Consider the following 19,567-nt stretch of genomic DNA (forward strand, 5'->3'; position numbering starts at 1 on the left):
CAGGATTCCATGGGATGGAACCAGGAAAACTAAAGGGGAATCATAATGCTGTAACTGTAGTTTGAAAGATGATTAGATGTGCTGTTGAATGAGATTGGGATTCTTCAGTAAGGGATTTAAGGTTTTAGAATGGATTGTGCCAACTCAGATCATAGGTAAGGGGTTCCATTTTTTAAAAAAAATCTGACTTCTCCTAAAGCAAGCAACTAGAAAAACAGTACAACAACATGCAGGATGAGCTAGAACTGTTTTTTTATTTTTATTTTTGTTTTTTTTATGTACTGCTTTTTAAAATATGTGGAACATTCAACAATGGCATCTTCCAACCAAACCACAATATGATATGATCCACTCAGATGGTAACAGACTTCACCACCTTCTTTCCCTGATGGTGTCTTCATGGTGCACAGTGATGCTGTCATCGATATTTCCAATCAGTCAAAAATGTGCCAGGTACTGTATCTGGACCAGTGTTCCAGTTAGGTCACTCTGTTCTTAAATGGTGTTATCTCCTTTCCACTTTAGATGGCTATGTACAGAGCCGGCCCTAGGTATTTTTCAAGTGTAGGCGAACAGAATTTTGGCGCCCCCCCAAACCAATCACTGAAAAATAAAAGCGTTGGATAAGCGAAAATGTTGGATAATAAGGAAGTATAAAGGAAAAGCCTATAAAACATCAAATTACATTATGATTTTAAAAATTAAGCACCAAAACATCATGTTTTACAACAAATCAATAGAAAAAGCAGTTCAATACATGGTAATGTTATGTAGGAATTACTATATTTGCAAATTTAGCACTAAACATTGAACAGGGATATAGGGCAGTGTGGACTTAGATAACCCAGATAGCCCTCAGTATTTTTTAAAAAAAACCTCTAAAATCAGGACAATAAATAAAGAACAACACTCTGAAAACAGAAGAAATCCAGACAGTAAACAATCAGGGACAGCTAACTCCTCCCAAAAAAAGATTCTCCCAGGCAAGAAGAAGCCAGGCCTTGAAGCCACAGGGCCATTAAATGCTAATCAAGGTGATTAATTACAACATTCACACCTGCTTCAAAGAAAAGTTCTTTCTCCCACCCTGGACCTTCTACAGATATATAAACCCCACATACCTAGCTTCCAAGTTCCTACAGACCTCACAATCTCTGAAGGCCCCAAAGGTGGGCTTGTGCGGTGTGAAGGTGGGTCTGCGCTGGCCGGAAGGCCCAGCGCAGCCGCTGGAAGGCCCGAAAGAGAAGGAGGTGGAGAGTGGTGCCCTCCTCCCAGGACGATGGTGCCCCCGGGACAATGGCGCCACAGGCAAATGCCTATTTCACCTTATGGTTGGACCGCCTCTGGCTATGTACATTACTTTTGAATACCTTAAAACTCTAAAGGCAACTGAGGCTTTCTTGGAAGCTAAGCACAGTCAGTCCTGGCTAGTACTGAGATGATAGACATCCATAAATACTAGGTACTGTAGGCTACATTTCAGAGGAAGGCACTGGCAAAACCACCTCTGGGTATTCCATGCCTAAGAAAACTCTATGCAATTTATGGCATAAACATAGGTTGATAAGTGACTTGAAGATACATACAGATGCATTGACATGTGTTCCTTCACTTCTTTCAAAATGCAATAACTTAGAAGAGATGCATTTGTAGACCCTCCTTCTTATTACAATATGGAGCCCTAGACTTCAACCCATGACTCCAGCTTTGATGGCAGCCCACCAACATCTGACACTTCTTCACTTGTCTGATCAATTAAAAGCCCTGAGTGAAAGCCTTGTTTTTCTTGCCAGAAAGCTCAGTAAAGAGAGGAAGAGATAAAATGGGAAATTACAGATGTTGAATAAAAATGCAGACTAAAGGAGGAAGCACCTATGGAATAGATGTACAGAAGAAACTGTGTTATAGGCAAAGAAATAGATAAGAGCAATTTTGCGTGAACATACTAGGAGTGTAATTCTCCACTAAGTATAAAACAAAATGTAATTTTGGCATCTTTCCCACTGTAAGAAAATTTTCAAAAACTCCACACATTTCAGAGTTTGGTACTTACTCAAAACAAAATTTGCACATAATGTTTTGTTCAGAAAACAGAAATTTCTGCACAGAAAATAGCTCTACATAGATTATTTTCTAAACAAAAAGTGGATACCTAGTACATAAGAAAATGTAAATAAATCCTATGTGAATTTTGCACAGAATAGGTCCACAGCTGCACTTGTGTGGAAACACTTTAAGAAGGCTGCAAACAGACAGCTAAGTCACGCCAGTGCCAGATCGAATTGAAGCACTCACTCACTGAGATGACTTCAGGTGGCAACACAGAGGCTTGAGTCTATATTGCCAGTATCAGCCTTTACGTGGTAGGGAGTACTGTTGTCATCTTCCTCATTTGACAGCTGGGGAGAACTGATGATTGACCAAAGAGGGGGAAGCATCTGAAACCAGGTTTTACTTCTCTGGCAACTGTACTCCCTGAGATTGCTCCTGCAAAATGATTTGAAATCCATCTGAGTAATGGCAAGAAACCAGACAAATAGGGTGAAGGAGGAATGTGTAGAGGCGAATGTGCCTGCATCTTTCATTATCATAGCACTGAAAAATACGCCCATGGTGAAGGCGTAAGAATGGGCATGCAGAGAAAGAAATGCAACAGGTCATAGTACTTTTTAAATGAAGTTGATGCATTTGGGCGGGGGGAGTAAAACTGCATATGCTAGGGAAATAGCCTGGATGGTCCAGAAGGAGACGTGTATTGTGGGAATTGTGTATAATGCAATTATCAAGTTCTCATCTTGAACTGCAAACATTCATCCATCTGAATCTACGAGGAGTTCATTCACAATACACAATTATACCACTATTATTTCATTGCAACCATCATGTTAATCCTATGAAATCCTAGGATATATAGTTTACAAAGGATGCATTTACAATTTTCAGTTGGAAAGCTCCACTGCTTCTGACTAAATTACAAATCGCAGAATCTAATAGTAATAGCTAAAGTGGGATCATAGTCCTACAAAATTGTGATGTGAATAATCCACAGGTATTTGAAAAGCACCACTTGGATATACAGACAAGAACGTCATCCTATGAGAAGCAAATCAGTGTGGAATAGTAGCTTGAATGTTGAATTCAGACTCCAAGAGGTTTGGATCCTTCCTCAACCTTGGAAACCCAATGGGTGACTTTGGACAGTCACATTCTCTCCATCTGAGAACCCTTCCACACAGCCATGTAACCCAGAATATCAAGTCAGAAAATCCCACAATATCTGCTTTGAACTGGGCTATCTGGGTTCACACTGCCATATATTCCAGTTCAAAGCAGATAACATGGGATTTTATTCAGCTGTGTGGAGGAGTCCTGAGTGAAAAACAATGGCAAACCTTTTCTGAATAAATTGTGCCAACAAAATCTATGTTAGGGTCACCATAAGTTAACTTGAAGGTACATAACAACAAACATTTTTACTAGAATCTATGCGAAGTTATCTGCTAAAATTCTGGGTTTTTTAAAGCAGCATTTCTGATTTTCACAAGAAGGACAGAAACAACAACATCCACCTCCCACAATCTGCAAGCTGAAGGGCTCATGCTTGAATCATTTCCTTTTATTCAAAAAAAGCCCTTTAAAATTAACTTATTATCTCAACTGTAGCTTGTAACTGTGGCAGGAATAGCCTTGAGGCACATTGCTGTCTGTTTAAACATTTCCCCTCTCTTACTGAGGGCTTGCCCAATTCAGCTAAATTGGTTTAGCCCTCCCTCTTTGGCACAGTAATTAAATGGATAGAGCAATATCAGCCAGTGCTTAGAAATACCTCTAGTTGTCAGAGCACAGCCCTTTGATTCTCAAAACCATGGAGGCTTTCCATGACCGAAAGATAAAATCTCACTGTTAACATGTCACAAGAATTAACAGTATTTTTCTGTGAAGGCATTTTAAAATATTCAAAACAAGCGTATGCTGTCAAAATAATTATGAAGCCAGAAACTAGGGCAGATGTAGGCTACCTGCAGCCCTTAGATTAATTTTAAAATCAAGCAATAAGTTCTGACTTTTTGTGAGAGTGGCCTCCCTTCTTTCTCTCCCCCCCCCCCCTTTTGTTGTCATGCTGCTGGGCAGAGAGGAAGGGGATAAGAGAGGGGGCTTTGTTGGAAAGAGTAAAAAATAGAAAGTGGATGGCAGAGGAAAAGGCTGGCAGAATGTGTCAAATACCTTAAGAGGCAAATATTGGGGGGCAGCAAGACATGTTCACTCCCCTCCCCTCCATTCCTCAGGGAGAAATGGAGGGGAGGGGAGAGAAAATATGTGTGTGTGAATGAGAGGGAGTGTGTGTGTGTGTCACACAGCCTGGCCAGTACTTCTTAAATTGGTCTAGTGCCTTGAAGAATGATGGATCCTATCCCTCTTTGCCAGTGTTGAGGAAGGTTGCTTCAATAAGAGCGCAGAGCCTATGGAACGTAATAGTCCCGCTCTATTCTGCTTTGATCAGACTTTACCTGGAATAATGCTATGTCTAGTTCTCGGCACCACAATTTAAGGATATTGACAAACTGGAACCAGTCCAGAGAAGGACAACCAAAATGATCCAATGTTTGGAAATCAAGCCCTATAAGGAGCGGCTTTTTTCGTGTCAGAAGCAACTTAAGAATATACTGCAAGTCACTTCTGGTGTGAGAAAATTGGCCTTCTACAGAGACGTTACCCAGGGGATGCCTAGATGTGTTACCATCCTGCTGGGAGGCTTCTCTCGTGTCCAGCAAGCTAGAGCTGAAAAATGGGAGATCACCCAGTCTGGGATTCTAACCAGAAACCTTCAGGTCAGCAGCTCAACCTTCAGGTCAGCAGTTCACAAGGGCTTAACCCATTGTGCCACTGCAGTTTCTGTAAGAGCAGCTTAGGGAGCTGGATGTGTTTAGCTTGGAGAAAAGGAGGCTGAGAGGGGACATGTTAACCATGTTTAAATATCTGAAAGACTCTTCAACAGTAGAATATGATGCCTCAGAGTCTGGTGGAGTCTCCTCTAGAGGTTTTCAAGCAGAGGGTGGGTGGTCATCTGTCAGGAATCGGGGTGCTTTAATTCTGTGTTCTCACATGGCAGGGTCCCATTGCCCACATAGATAAATAGAATCAGGGAACTAGAGAAAAACTAAGTCCAACTGCTTGACCTATCAGTTACTATACATGGAGGCTAATGAAAAGCCATCTTTTCCTTTACACCAAGGCAGAGATGGGATAAAAAGAGAAAGAGACTGGGAAATTAAGTGCATATGGCCATTTTTGGCTCTGTTTGCCCCACCAGCTATTGACTTTTGGGTGGAGGTAGAATAATACAGAGCAAGGAAGACACTTGCTGGGAGCTTGATGGTTGGCAAAACTAAGCTGGCTAGACAGAGATACAGCAATGGTGACAGGAGCAGAAAAAGGTAGAGGGAACACTGTTGGATCCTGAGCAGCCTGTTTCTGTAATGCTCATTGCCTAGCTTCCAGGTGGGTACAACATACACACAAACTGTAGGAATTGTGCCCAGAATGGACTGGCAACTATTTACAGCTGTTGCACCAGGATGTTACATGTTAAAGCTTACTTAATCAAGGTAAGCTGCATATAGCAAAACCCACAAAAAGTGATATCTTTATTGGCTAATGAAAATGTAGAAATACATAATGCAAGCTTTCATCTGTGTTTGGGTTGGCCAATAAAGGTTTGTGCATAGCTTGGGTACTGCCTGTGTGTGTGTGTGTGTGTGTGTGTGTGTGTGTGTGTGTGTGCGCGCGCACAACCCAAAAAATAAGAGAGAGAGAGAGATCCTGTTTAAAAATCTGAAATCTATTTTAACTTGTTTAATATATTTAATATGTTTTTAGGTTTATTTGAACTATTATGTTTCAACTGGGGTGTTTTAGTTTTATGCGTATGCCACTGATATCTTTCTGATATATACAAGTTGGGTGTAATAAAAATAAATTAATATGCTCAACCAATAAAGTAATATTTTTATGTACACTAAACAAAAGTTAAACCATCAAAAGAGGTTCATATAAAAGGGCACATTTATTTTCTATATAGGTTACGAGAGTAACAAGCCAGTTAGGTCGGTGACTTCTAATATTGCAGAATTGTTTCCATGGAAACAAAGAACTGCCTGCTGAAGATTTTTTTTAAAAAAAGAATAGTATGGATTCATGCTTGAAACAATCTTTCTCAGAAATAACATCACTGAGACTGCAGTTCAGTGTGTTCTTTATCTAAGAATAGATTCCAGTGAACTCATTGGGACTTACTTTAGGGCAGACACATACAGGTTCATTATTCCTTATCTGAAATGCTTGGGGTGAGAAGTGTTTTAGATTTCAGAATATCTGTATTTATATGCACTGTACATACATAAGAAGAAACCCAAGTCTCAACATGAAATTCACATTGTATGATGTATATGTATAAGATGTTTCATATATAACGTATAAAAATAGATCAATGTTAATTGTATATACAATATGTGTAACCATTTTATGCACGGAACATAATTCATATACGCTGAACCATGAAAAAGCCAAGGTGTTGCTATCTCAGTCATCCTTGTGGACAAGTTTGGAGTATTCTGAAATTCCAGATGCTCAACCTGTGTAAGATTGCAGAAGAAGAAGTTGGGGTTAGAATGAACTGTCAAAAACAGTGATCGGATGTGTTCACTGAACCAACCTACCTTCCAGGGGAATGCTTTGGTATTTTAATCACATTTCATGGCTGTTGACTGACAATCTTGAGAGGGTGTGAATCTTCCCAGGAAAGCAACCAGCAGGTGGGAAGGCTGACTGTGGTGGAAATGACCTCACACAATGGACCATCCCACCAAGGAGATAACAAAGACAAGGAAGGATCAAAGCCAGGAAGGGACACCCGAGATTGCCAACTTTCCAATATTAAAAGTAGAGTACTGTGAGAATCTGTGCCCAAAATAAACAGTTACTCATCTAAAATAACAAGGGTGTGGAAACAGAACCAAACTTTTCAGATAAGCATGACCAAGGGAAACAAACATGCATTTGTTTGTTTGAAATGTAAGCCTATCTCAAAAGGCCAAGGGTCACCATATATTTTGATAGGTGTAAATATGGGCAGAGGCAGATAACCTTCATTCGTCCCTTATTCTTCCATTTCTTTCTAATATCAAGGGTAAAAAGAACCCAAAGAAAGTAAGACTTGAGCATGTAGAAAGAGAGAATACTGACTTTTGGGGATTGCAAATCCAAAAATCCAACAAAATATAGAAAATGTGTTTTTGACAAGAATTTCCAGAATCCCCCAGCCAGTGTAATCAGTACTATCCAAAGGTAGCTTTTTCCATGCTTTTTTTTTTCCAAAAGAGGGCTGTTTTGAAAGGGAAAAGAAAGAGTCATTAGCCTGCTGACATAAATTCCCTGCAGCCTGTCTGTTCAGTGTTTTACTTCTGTCAATAACAGCCTGAGGCTGATTCACACCTCTCATGCACATCATTCAGTTTGTCTTTACTTCTTCCTCTCTGACATCTGAGCATCAGGACTGACTCTAACAAAAAGCATTGTATTTAATATAGCACTGAGTAATAACATGTTTCATACCACAATGTGAATTTTTGAAATGGTTCCTTCGCCCACAGGAGTCATTGCTTCATCTAATGATAGCATGCATGTGAGAACCAGCCTACAGGTTAGGGATGGGGATAGTGTGACCACATGTATCCATCCCTAAGCCCTTTTCCCACATCCCTCAATCTCACAAATCCCCCCAGCTTCCTTAAATGTAAATAATTAGGTGATTATTCAGCTGAAAACTGTTGGAAATAGCAACCCCCCAAGGCTCTCACAATTTATTTGTTGATGTATATATTTGCTGAGCTGCTGAACTTGCAGACCGAAAGGTCCCAGGTTCAAGCCCCGGGAGCGGCGTGAGCGGCTGCTGTTAGCTCCAGCTTCTGCCAACCTAGCAGTTCGAAAACATGCTAATGTGAGTAGATCAATAGGTACCGCTCTGGCGGGAAGGTAACGGCGCTGCATGCAGTCATGCCGGCCACATGACCTTGGAGGTGTCTATGGACTACGCCGGCTCTTCAGCTTAGAAATGGAGATGAGCACCAGCCCTCAGAGTCAGACATGACTGGACTTAACGTCAGGGGAAACCTTTACCTTTACTATATATTTGTTAGCCTGTATTCTATGTGTATGTTGATTTGCCAGTTTGTAGCTCTGAAAATGCCTTGGATGGCAAGAAGATCAAACCAGTCTATACTCCAGGAAATAAAGCCCAACTGCTCACTGAAGGGAAGGATATTAGAGGCAAAGATGAAGTTAGTGAATTGATCTTAAAAGGTTAGAACAGTTTAAGACTATGGACATAGTCATGTAGATTTTAAAAGAAATCAATTAGGCATTTATAAAAAAGCCACATTTTAACTTATGACCAGAATGAAGCCAAAAGCAGTGCCAAATGTGCTTTTTAAAAGGAAAGCATTCTTGAAATAGGCTGCCTTCCCCATGTCTTTCACAGCGTATTGTTTGCAATGGCAAGACAAGACCCTTTCAGCAAAGCCCAGTCCTTGGCTAGATTTATTTAGCCAGACTACAACAGCTATATAGTAATGGCACTTGGAGGTGAAATCAATCATGTGAAGGAACTTGTGCAGCTGCAAAACTGAACAGCTTTTTCATTAATTTTATTTATGTACTAGTTCAATTTGGTACTCCATTTTCATACAAGCTGGGTCATGGAGATTTCCAGAGAAACAGAAAACCCATCCACAAAGACCCACCTTCCTGTGATTTAAATCCAATTATGTTTCATTCATACTAATAAAATGAGGCCGTTTCACAAAAGGCAATGCAAGAAGCATGAGGATACACTAACCCTTTAGGTTCCATTTGCTTATCATTACAGACCAAATGCTACATATTTAGGATCTGGGTCCCAAGGTCAAGTAGAAAAAAGTCTATTGAACTTGTTTCATTTTAAAATGCAACACTTAAAAGATTCTGGATGATTGATGCAACCTTACGGCTAAGGAAAGTCATATTAGAAATTAAAGCGGAACAGATTTTACCAAGTAGAAGTCGATGTGAAAGTGAAATCAAATACAGTAGCAAAGCAATCTGTCAAAGAAAACTTGTTTCATTCTGTAACAGGGCCCACTTTAAAACCCATAATTCAACCAGATGTAGAATAAGTAAATGACATTTTCATTTCATTCATTCCTTGTGTCACAGGGACACAAGATCTGGTGTATAAAACTGAACCTTATAAATCAGAAAAGCTATTGAGAAAGTGACAGGCTCTCTAGAACAAACAAAAGGAAAGTTCTATCACCAACAGTCCTACTACAATCAATGGGCCAATTCCATCTCTAGACGTGACTAACTAGTTGTACATAATCATTGCTGGCTCTAGATATATGGTGGTGTCCCTGCTCACAAGATGTCAGGACCCAGGCTGCAGAGCACCAATAACCATACACAGAGGCCAGAATCTATCTAATATCTTTATTGAGGAAATATATAAAGTTAATAAAAGCAAGTGTAGGAAATAGTTCAAAAGTAGCAGGACTGCTGACCAAAGGTCGGTGGTTGAATCCGGGGAGCAATTCTCGTCTGTCATCTCTAGCTCCCCATGTGGGGACATGAGAGAAGACTCCCACAGAATGGTAAAACATCAAACATCTGGGTGTTCCCTGGGCAACATCCTTGCAGACAGCCAATTCTCTCACACCAGAAGCGACTTGAGCTCCTGACATGAAAAAAAAAAACAGTTTAAAGGACCTAAATGAGACTTACTCCATTTATAATCTATTTAGGATGTCCCTCTGTACCTTTTACACATTATGGAAATTGTGCATTGCATATAAATTACTCGTGCTGGATGTCATGCAGTCAGCTATAAATCCATAGAAGTCAATAGGTAATAAGAATAAGAAAGTTATACTCAACAACAAATTGCAGATAATATTTATAACACTTATATTGAAATTAGTTATTAGGCAAACTAAATGCGAAACACTTTCAAATGTGCATTACGATTCCTTAACTGGGTCTGTAATATTTTTTAAAATTCAGGATCAACTGCATATAATTAGGTAAAATATTTTACTCTGTCATTAAGTCTAGTCATGTCCGACTCTGGGGGTTGGTACTCATCTTCATTTCTAAGCCGAAGAGCCGGCGTTGTCCGTAGACAGGTCATGTGGCCGGCATGATTGCATGGAGCACTGTTACCTTCTTGCTGGAGCAGTACCTATTGATCTACTCACATTTGCATGTTTTTGAACTGCTAGGTTGGCAGAAGCTGGGGCCAACAGTGAAAGCTCACCCTGCTCCCCATATTCAAACTGCTGACCTTTTGATCAGCAAGTTAAGCAGCTAAGTAGTTTAACCCACTGTGCCACTGAGGGCTCTGCAAATAATTAATACTGCATTAATATCTACCTTGACTGTGCTGATCAGTAGGCATACCCAGTTGTAGCCTCCCACCATTTCACAGATGTGCAGGCTCTCTCTACCACTTCTTTAAGTTGATCACCACTTTATATAAGGGATGCCATTTTACTATGCCATTGTATATACTGGGATTTGACCATCCATGGAGTTTTATATCCATGTGTGATCCTAGAATGAAACCAAAGGCCCACTGTATATGCAATGTGTTTGGCTCGCTACATATATTAATGTGTCTCACCACAACTTTACATTTTACCCAGAAAGGTTTCCCACTTCAAGAGAACTGTAACCACCTGTGCCTCCAATGACATTGATAGCCCTATGGATGCCTTTTCCTTCAAAGCGTGTTTGAAACCCATGAAAGCTCATGTTAAACTCCTTAAATGTGCTGCTGGATTCCTCCTCTGCCTCACTTTTCTTTTTTTGTGATGGCAATCCCAGCCAGTACAAGGAAGCTGTTTAATTCCCAGATCTGGAATTATTGGGGTCCAACCTACATTACTTGCCTGTCTTCTAACACACCATTAGTCCAAGCATTTGTCTCTAGCAAGATCTGTATGGCCTCTCCTTCAGACCACAGCAGATTCAATAGAGTAGTAGTGTCAAATATCATGAACATAAGGCAGTATGGTATAGTGGTTTCAGTATTGGTCTATGATTTCTAGAACAGGTTCATATTCAACTGGTAAACCCCTCTGAACAAATCTTGCCATAAATTTGAGACTACTTGATGATACATAAGGACAACAACAATAGCAATGTGAACATGGCCCTCTTTCAAATATCCTACAGATGTTTCCCAGTAATATCATAGAAATATTGACGAGTATTGCGGACAAATTGTAGTATTGCCAGTGGGCCCCAAAAGAGTTATCCAGTACTAATTACAGAAACTGCCCTACGAAATAGAGTGGCTCTCCACAGATCTCAGAGATCCTCCAGTAAGATATAATAGTCATTTGCATTAAACATTGTTACAGAACTAAGCAAAACTTACGAGGTGTGTTCTCCTATGCTTCTCCTGATAAATATTATCCAGTAGGGTGGCTGGTCTAGTGCGGTCCCCAAAATAGGTCTAGAAAATGTGCAACAATGTACAGTTAGCCTTCTGAATCCATGGATTTTATATATCCACTGATTCAGCCAACTATGGCTCAAAAATATTCAAGGAAAGAATTCCAAAAAGCAAAGCTGGATTTTGCCACCTGCCAAGCACTAGACTGACATGTAGGCATAGCCTCCAACAATTTCACAGATCCTCAGCCTCTCTCTGGCCCTTGTTTGACTTGTTCATCATTTTATATAAAGGATTCCAATTTACTATGCCATTCCATATATTGAAATTGAGTAGAGTACCCATGGATTTTTGTATTCTTGGCAGGTGGTGAGGAGGTGTCCTACAATGAAACCCCAATGGATATTGAGGTCTCACTGCAGTCAGGGAGCATTGCACAATTTCTAATTTACTTTTTAAATAGTCTGGTATGTTTGAATAAGAATATGAAACAATTAATAGACTATAAATGAGCAAGGGAGATTGCGTTATTCAGTGTTCAAAATGTCTATACAAGGCCATAACTTCAGCACTTGCGTAACCACATAACTGTGTTAATCTGTAACACAATTTGAATGCTGTGAATGGAGCATCTGGGAAAAGGGTTATAGCCTTCCAGTACAAAATATAGCACACAGGTGGAAGAAATTAATTCAGACTTTAAGTAGGAAGTAGGTGTGCACTAACTCGTAGAATGGTGGTGTGGTGCTGGTGATGGTCTCCTTTCATTGATTGGAGTGAGGAAAATACCTGGATGGGTAAATAAAAAGCAGATGCCTGTAGCTTTTAAAATCCCAGCTTCTCCCAAACAGCTGTTGTCTGACAGCCAAGTGGAAAATAAAATCCATTTTTCCTTCTCTCCTGACATATTAAGGACTTCAGCAACCTGCTGACTTACAAGAAGCCCTACTTTCCCACTTCATAATGCATGTAACCAATGTGTGTTCACTTCGGCAGGACCTGGTTTTCATAATGTGGTTAGATGGCTCTGTTTGACAAATGAGCTATTCTTTTTCATTTTCAAGCAATTCCCTTTGTTACTTCTCAGACTACTTATATGGAAACAAGAGCTAGACAGGGAAAAAAGATTCCCTTATGGCTGCCAAAGTGAAACCTGGAGATGATTCATGTGCTTTTAATGGCTGTGTATGAGAGGGGATTTCAATAGATGTTGCTTGACACAGAACCAGGTAACAAACTACACCTGCTGAAATTCCTTCTTTTGTACAACCAAAGTATGGGAGCCCTTCTCAGTTTTAACTCTGGCAACCATGTTGGAAGACAGAAGCCCAAACTCAATGCTCCCTAGGAGCAAGAGGGTTGATCATTGAACTCCTATTGTTTTACTAACTGCAGCTGAAAAGAGTATAACATCAAGTGAGAAAATTGGGGCTATATTTCTCACAAAGTATGTGTGTTATGGACAGTACCTTTTCATCCCATGGATCAAAAAGCAGTTTAAGAGTGATGCCAGAGTTTGTAATTCCGAGGGTAACCCGGCGAGCCACTAATGTGGATACTGAATCAGAAATCAGGAACCGAAGATCTCACCAGGATGAAGGCAGGCAGACAGAGACTTTATTCATTTTGCGCAAAAGGGACACTTGTACAACACAGGTGCTCGAACTGCAGAACAATAAAGCCTCTAAGCATCTGATAAGTCTGCAGTAATACTTCAGAGCACTCCAGGCCTTTACAGGCAACAGGAATAGCTTGCCTTCTGAGAGAGACATAGTGACAGGCAGCTCTTTGGTTGTTTTGTGTCACGTAGCACTAACTGCACGGATGCCCCAAAAGTTTCCTCTCTCACACATGACTGAAAGTTCTTGTTCCAGTATCAGTGACCTGAATATATGAGCGCAAAACTCTCAGGGAGAATTAGATTCAAAGAGCCCTGAGCTTCCTAAGAAACTGAAAGAAAATGGCATTTAGGTCTTCATGGCCGACTAGAGCCAGTTAAAAGGGCAGAAAGAAAAAGGTTATTGACCTGTAGATTTTCCTGAGACCAGGAAGGCACTGCAGCATCTATCCACAGCATTCTCTTCACAACATAGGGATCATCCAGAAATTTGCAGGTCAGTGATCGCAAAGCATACAAAAGCAGGATGCAGTTCGCATGTTTTGTGATTTTCATTTCAAATAAGCGTAGAGGGTGATGGCTGTTGACCTGTTGAAAGAACATGTAAATAGACTTCAGTTTGGTTGGTTTGGGAATCAAATTCTTGGGAGAAAACACTGCAAATACTCTTAGATATTTCATGATAGTGTTTAAAGCATGATTACATCTGGTGCTTTAGAGAGAAAGGAAAATTCAGAAAGTGCTATTGTGTGCAATTTGTGAGAATCACATCCCTTTGTGATCCCATTGTTCTTAGGACTAATTTTTCCAAAGTCTGTCCTTAACATGTGACACATTGAGATGCCAGATCTTCTAAAGCAGGAATAGACATAATGTAGATATGTGTTTTTTAAACCTTATTTTGGAATTCAACTATAGAAGCTACAGCTTTGACCTATAGCCAGAGATTCTTGGAAATGAAGCCCCAAATGTCAAAGAGGATCAAAGTTGGAGAACACTGATTTATAATACCAAGAGTAAGAGCATGTTCTAGCTTGTAGTTATTTAATGAAGACCGAGATCCTGTATTAACTGGCTGAACATCAAGATCTATCAGATGTAGTTCTGATTTGTTCTTCTCTCTCCAGGCATGGAGAATTCATCTGCCTGCAAACATAGCCATGGGCGAGGGGATGACTAACAGGCATCCAGCGATGATCATGTAGCCAGATGCATAATGACAAAAGCATCCTCTGGGACCTTCCAGACATCTTTGATGAAAATGTTGTCACTGGGTTCCAGATGTAGGGATATAGCTAGAAACTCTTTGTCTATTATTATTGTTTTCTTTTATTTCAGTGATGTAGAAAAATCCATAGATACTTTCAGCCTTTTAAGGCAGGAATGTAGGATCTTTGGCCCTTCAGACATTATTTGGCTATAGTAGATCGGAAGTGAAAATGGAAGTTATAGTCCAGCATCTCCAAAAAGGCCATAGGTGCTTTCCCCATATTTGAAGCCATACCAGTCCTAGAACTGGGTGGGCTGGTTCTTCCAGCTAATTACAATGTGGAAAAGACAATGGAGATCTCCATGGTAGTCACAACCCTGGTAGAATGCAGTACATGAAGTTAGCAAGCCATTTGTCATACACTCTTTTCTTTTGGGGAAAACATCTTGAAGACTTCCAGCATGGCTCTAAGAGCTTCAATCTAGAAACAGCCTTAGGCTTTCTGCCTTTGAGTTACAGACCCCATTTGCCATATCATGATCAACTTTAGAAGGTCTCCTCAGTTTTAAAACAGTTTTCCATATGGAATGTGGGGCTGCTTTTTGAGATACATAAACCTAAACCTCAATTGGAAACATTCTGGATTGTGCTCAAAGACTGAATTTTATTTGTCCTTGATCAGTTTTACGATGTTTTGTTCCTACTTCAGTTAAATGCTGAGCTGCCAACTTTATTTTGCTTTTTAAAAAATGATTGTGCTTGGATTTCTTTTCTTTTTCCTTTTCTGACATTCTGCCCAACAGATTGTGAGAATGAGACTTCAACATTTTTTGATCATGGGAGACAAGCGGCTCTCATTATGTGAAAATGTGTTTGACAGGATGGAAGGTATCCAGAAAGTTAAATGTTAAAATTCCCCATAAAATATAAACAGCGTATGAATATTTAAGTGCAACAAAGATAAAACTGGGTGTAGGAAATATTTTTTAAATATTACCAAACATCTACATGTGTCTCTTCATATATTTTGGAGTCTCACATGCATGCCTGAGACACTGGAGCATGGCATCTTCTTCATACCATGGGCTGTGATGGAGAAAATGTGCTTTACATTCCTAATATACTTAATAATCGTCTTAGATCGGCCTACAGAATTTGGCTACCTCCATAAGCACAAAATGGAGTCAAACAATAGAATGAGGTGCTTCCAAATGGACAATTCTGGGAACAAAAATTAAGAAACATGGTAGAGTTCTACCATCTTTTTGAGCTTTTTCACACTCACTACACAATTTTCACACTTTTATTTCATTTTAACTGCCATGACTGACTGCTATGATGCCTGCCATAGATGTGGGTGAAATGTTAGGAGAAAATACTTCTGTAACATGGCCATACAGCCCGGAAAACTCACAACAACCCTATGGGATATATAGTTTCAGTAGACATACATGATTTCTGGCTGGGACATTTAAACTTGCTGTTGTTTTGTGCTTTCCAGATATTCTTGATGTGAAGCTGTGGTCGAACTCGGGTGGCCATCTGCGTTTAGTTTAATCTGACCTGCAGCAATAAGTTTCGCAGATCGGAAGGAGCCATCCTGAGATCAACTCGGCCATACAAGCATGCTCCAGCAGCAGCTTAAAATGTATCTTTTGCTCTTTTTCTGTGCCTTCCAAACTTTTAACTATGTAACAGATCCTCTAATAAAGAATCTCCTTACTCTAACCTCTCCTCTTATGGTTATTTTGTATCCCTCCTTGCACTGAAGCATGAATTTCCTCCTGATCTCAGCTGCTTTGCTTTCCCCTCCCCTTCTCTCGCTCTGGGCGAACTGCGGAGCTGCGGTTTCACCCCAAGTCCCTATTTCCGGGGATATCTCCCTCATTTGAACCCCAAGCATGACCATCTTCCATACCACTAACTCAAAAGGCCTCCCTGTCAGAAGGAGACCACCCGTTCTCAAATTAATAAAGTTTTCGGAGGCAAATCAGCTGATTGTCAAAAGCTGTCAACTGTCAAAAACGGAGTTTCCTCGCACTGCGGAGCGATTTTCTCTGCAAGGATGGACTTGCAAAGGTTCAGACTATGTGCTGGGTGTGGAGGGGGCCACCCAGGGCTCCCTGCCTTCCATTCATGAACTGCCCTCATCTCCGGAGTGCCCCCTCCCGCTGACCTTTGACCTAGTGGGGCTGCTTCGCCCAGATTGTCACAGATTCAACCCCTTTTCTGAACTTTTATTTCTTTATGAATTCCATACATTAAAACTTGGGCTTTGGGATTGGGGAAATAAGATGAAATACATTCCTACATGTGACCTATGTATCCTGCATGCCCCTTTTTCCCTTTATCACCATGAAATATATTTTATATTAAAGAATGACCGAAATCTGACCTAGGAATCAAATGGACAGATAGTTGCAACACCCTCCAGAGGGGATAATCCCTCGCACCAGGAAACTGTCAGACACATCTTGCATTGACAATAGATCTGGTCTTCCCCCCCCCCCCCATTAAACATCGGAGCAGGACCATTTAATGGAAAGGTGACCATCTGGTTCTCAGACCACTTACAATAGAGACAATCAAAGCCTACGATTGTCCCGACTGTCAAAATGAACTGGACTCTTTTCAAAAACAAATACAGCCCATCCGATCAGTCCTGACTCACCGGAATCTGGCAAAGCCTGCCAGACAAATATGTATATTTGCACCCCAAGAAGCAGTTTAGAAACTACCTTGAGGGTTTGAAGAGGCTCTAGGTATTTCCTTCTGAACATTTACACAATGACTCAATCATAATCCCTCGCTAATCCCTAGCAAAACCATTGTCTTCAGTTTAGCCCGTCTCCTCACCTCTGATTGGTAGGAAACATCGAGGCACTAGGAGCTTCCTGATTGGACAGGGGTTCGCGCCTCCGCTTCAAGGGCCAATCAGCTCACAGGAGGGCGGGGGAACGAATGGCGCAAAATTCAAGTCGTGCCTCCCATTTTCTGTGTTATAAAAGTTGTTGATCTGTAATGCATGATATGGCTTCTTGATGAACAATTGCAGGCTGTCATCCTTTTCAGCTGAACTGAATAAACAACTCGGTCTTCTTTCTTCACATCTGAGGGTGAGATTTTTGTAGCAAAACCTTGATTTATAGCGGCTCTCTCCCCCCCCCCCCCCTTGCCAGGATTCTCGGACCGGCAGCCGGGGCAGGAGCAGGGATTCCCTTCAGAAGGAAATTCCCTGCCAAAGCAAAGCTCGATATCAAAGCTATTGTATGGGGGGTAAGATTTAATTTAAAGAAGTTTATTGTTGCCTTCCTCTGAGGCTGAGTGTGTGTAACTTTACCGTGTTCACTCAGTAGGTTTCATGGCTAAGAAGGAATCTGAACCCTGGTCTCCCAGCCCCATCTACACAGCCATATAATGCAGTTTCAGAATGCAATTTAACTGCATTGAACAGGATTACATGACAGTGTACACTCATATAATCCAATTCAATGTTCTTAAACTGCATTCTGAAACTGTATCATATAGCAGTGTAGACCATGACACCATCCTGACATGCAAACCATGACACCATCTTGAATTTTTCAAAACTATAAATCTCAGCAGGCATGTAGCCGGGGGGGGGGGGGGGGCTTGAGGGGCTTCAGCCCCCCCCCCCCAAATTCTCAGGGCAGTCCGCGAGAAGGCCTTACATTTATTATTTAAACTGTTATGTTTATTCATATCATGATCTGATCACCATGCTCAATATATCCCATATGCATGGGGGTATTGGGATAACGATACGAAAGGTTTGCTAGGGTAGATCCTGTCTCACCCAGACCCCCCCCCCCCCCCAATCAAAATCCTGGCTACCCTACTGAATCTCAGGATTCCAAAGATTGAGCCAAGGCAGTTAACGTGAAATTTTAGAACTGTAATAGGCAGAAGAAACCATGGGAAACAGAGGAATGTTAATAACTGAAAAGTCACCTGGTCCAGAGTTCAAACATAGGACTTCCAAAATTCAAAAAATTCCCAGTCAAGTAACTTTAAAATCAACCCTTTAAAGTTCTGTTCTAGACTCATAATATAATTCTGTGAATGAAGAGGACTTTTATATAAAGCACTCATGATTTTCCATCCTGCCTGAGGCTGATACTCATCTTCCAAAAGAACAATGAAATTAAGCAATTCATACTAGAGTAGATCCATCAAATGAGATTTTCACCTTTTAATATGTAATTCAAGACAACCATTGCATTAAAATATCACTAAATGTTTGTATTGGATGCTAACCAAGCGTTGGTTAAAGTACCGTCACTTAAATCTATGAGTTTCATGACTAAAGGCATGATTTTGCTGAGCTTATTTTTTAAATGTGACTAAGTCTAGATCTAACCAATTGTGTATAATTTGGACAATTTCCTTTGCAAATTCAGGCCTGACTCAGATATGCCTGCTTATCTGTGATGTTTCTCTTGAAGGGAAATGTTGCTTAGGGATGAAGACCTACCATATTTTGCAGACAAGAGACAATAGCTCAGCCAGCCATCCTGTTGGGAGCTGGGAGAGAGGATAAGCAGTTGCAAACTTCTTACCTAAACATAAGCAAGAGTTCCTTAACATATGAACATCTAGAACAAAATTCTGGCTGAAATAATTCCTTAATTAAGATAAACCATAAATCACAAAGTAGAAAAATAGTTTTAAAGTTCCCCAGCATTCTCTCATATCCAACATAATGAGGCAACCATTTCAAGCAGCAGATGTTGGATATTTCAAAACTGCAGCAAATTCTTATTAATTCACTTTGTTTTAAGGATAATTTATTGCCAGGGAAGACAAGAGATCCTTGCTTGCTTCCCAAAATAATTTACCTGGTTTGGTTGCCATGTATCATATGGTTGACCTGTGTTCAACCTGCGGTCCACGAAGACCTCCAGATACTTTTCACATGTACTGATTTCAAGCCATCACACTTCTTATAATTGTAAATTTTGTTTTTCCTGACTTACATTACCCCTGTTCCAATTCATTTTATTAATTTTGGCCTAGCTCTCGAGTCTGTCAAGGTCATTTTGATTCTGTTCCTGTTCTTTGGAACAAATACAAATGTTGAATCTCTTGCCTTGTGCAATATTATTAAGCACATCTTGGATATTACAACAATAGGATCAAAACTGGTTGTAATTCCAAGATATTTGCTTAAAGAAATGAGATGGGGCAGAGGAACACCAGGAATTTACACGACAACGCTGTGTTTGGTCAG

The sequence above is a fragment of the Anolis carolinensis genome, chromosome 2 (assembly GCF_035594765.1).
Source record: "Anolis carolinensis isolate JA03-04 chromosome 2, rAnoCar3.1.pri, whole genome shotgun sequence".
NCBI classification, from domain to species: domain Eukaryota; kingdom Metazoa; phylum Chordata; class Lepidosauria; order Squamata; family Dactyloidae; genus Anolis; species Anolis carolinensis.